This window comes from Galeopterus variegatus, unplaced genomic scaffold, assembly GCF_000696425.1.
Source record: "Galeopterus variegatus unplaced genomic scaffold, G_variegatus-3.0.2 Scaffold1434, whole genome shotgun sequence".
Lineage (NCBI taxonomy): Eukaryota > Metazoa > Chordata > Mammalia > Dermoptera > Cynocephalidae > Galeopterus > Galeopterus variegatus.
In genome coordinates this window covers 59931-62178 of record NW_007727545.1, presented here as the reverse complement: position 1 = coordinate 62178, position 2248 = coordinate 59931, and positions in this window count along the sequence as shown.

Genomic DNA, 2248 nt, shown 5'->3' with positions numbered 1-2248 from the left:
CTTTAGCAAACTTTCCTGGGTTTTGGTAAATAGAGGCGCATTTTTTAAATAAAAATATTCTACATTTAGTTTTGATCCTTCCTTTTATCACCTTTTTCTCATTGAAACATAGTTGATTGTGCATATCTGCGGGGAACAGCATTGAATATCAGCACCAGTGTGCAACATGTGATGCTCAAATCAGGATAATTAGTATATTCAACATCACACAGTGTAATCATTTTTGTGGCCTTTACCAGTGTCTCGCCAACACCCCTCCCGCTCCCACCTTCCCACCTCTGATGGCCTCAGCTCTGTTCTCTCCTTTTGAAAGTTCAACATATTATTGTAATTGTTGTATCTTTCTTTCTTTTTTTTTCTTTTCCTTTAAAAAAAATTTTGTTCATGTTTTTAGCTCCCACTTATGAGCGGGGACACGCAGTGTTTCTCTTTCTGTGCCTGGGTTATTTCACTTAACATAATTTTCTCTAAGTTCTTCCATGTTGCTGCAAATAGCAGAGTTTCATTATTTTTTATGGCAGAGTAGTATTCCATGGAGTATATATACCACATTTTCCTTATCCAGTTGTCCAACAATGTACATTTAAGTTCGCTCCAACTCTTGGTTATTGTAAATAAAGCTATCACTTATTGTTAGAAGGATTTTTGGTGTCATTCAATAATCTCCTGAAACACAGCTCCCAGTGACTGCCTCCTCTCCCTCCCAACACTGTGAGGGATTTCATTCCTCTCCAGTGGTTGGTCATTTCTGCTTGTTCGTTTTTCCTCTCCTGGTATAAATAATATTATGAATGTTCTAGAACACCATGAGTGTACTTGATTATTGAAATTCCTTAAGGATAAATGCCTGGAGGGGAACCCCTGGGTCAAAGAGGGGGTTCCGGGAGACTCTTGGCCTCGCTGTGGGAGACACAGGCCACTGGGGACAGGCCAGCCACTCACACCCTTTAGAAAGAGACATTGCCATTGTGATTGGCCAGAAATGGAACCTCACTTTCAAACACGCCACCTTTGTTTCCTCGCTGCTGAGGCTGAGCTCTCTTCGTAGTTTCTTACCTGTCTGTGATTGTGTTTTGTGAATTGACTTTTCTGCCTATCTTTTCTTTGTTGTTTTACAAAAGCTCTTCATATCCCTTGTCATGTATGTTCCAACATGTTGTCAGTTTCCCCTTTTCATTTTTATAGTTTTTCAAAAGCTTAAAATTTTATGTAGTCACATCTATCCCTTTTTATCTTTCTGCTGTCTCCTTGGCTCTTATGCTTAGGTTATCCTTTCACACCTGCGGGAAAGTAAACATTTCCTAGGTTTCTCTCTGTATGTATTTTAGTCCTTCTGTTTATGTACATTTGGCCCTTAAATCTGGTGAGTCCCAATTAGGGGTGTGCATCCCCAGTACTGGGGTGCTTTTCTTTTCTTTTTTTCTTTTTTTGTCTTTTTTCGTGTCCGGCAACGGACTGCAACCCTCAGTGTCGCGCCCGTACTGGACCGGGACCGGCAACGGGATCGCAACCCTCGGTGCTGTGCCCGCCCCTCGCTCAGCCAGTGAGCGGGAACCGGTCTGTATGTGGGATCCGAACCCTCGGCGGGAGCACCACCGCGTGTATTTTAGTCCTTCTGTTTATGTACATTTGGCCCTTAAATCTGGTGAGTCCCAATTAGGGGTGCGCATCCCCAGTACTGGGGTGCTTTTCTAACCTCACCTATCTCTGCCTTTCTCCTTCCAGATCTCTCCATCGCCCCCAGGGGGACGCCTTGGTATTTTGGAAAAAGTGCCACAGACGATTCAGATGCAAACCTCTGATTAGGGACTTTTTCCTTCAGGAACATTTGTGATGTAAGATAAGAATCTATTTTTATTTGTTTATATTTTTAAAATAGCAATCGCACCAACACCGCTTATTAAATGTGCCTTTTTTCCCTGCTCAGTGAAATTACATCTAAACCAAATTCTCAAGTATAACTCGGTAGCATTCTCCTTTTGCCTACAAAGACCCTGTGTCTGTGCTGTGGCATTGCTGGCTCCCAGGCCACTTGGAAGACACCTGAGGCTCTGTGATCTCAGTGGCTGGACTTCAGTCAGAGTGGGGAGTCACTACAGACCCTGTGTCTGCAGTGGGGCTGGGCTTGCTCCTCACATCCTACTTATGCTGTGCCTTTGGAGCAATAGCTCACCAGGCCTTTGGCCCCAACCCAGCCAGCTTTAGACTCTGTCCAACCACCCTCTAGCATCAGCATAGTGCCACCCAG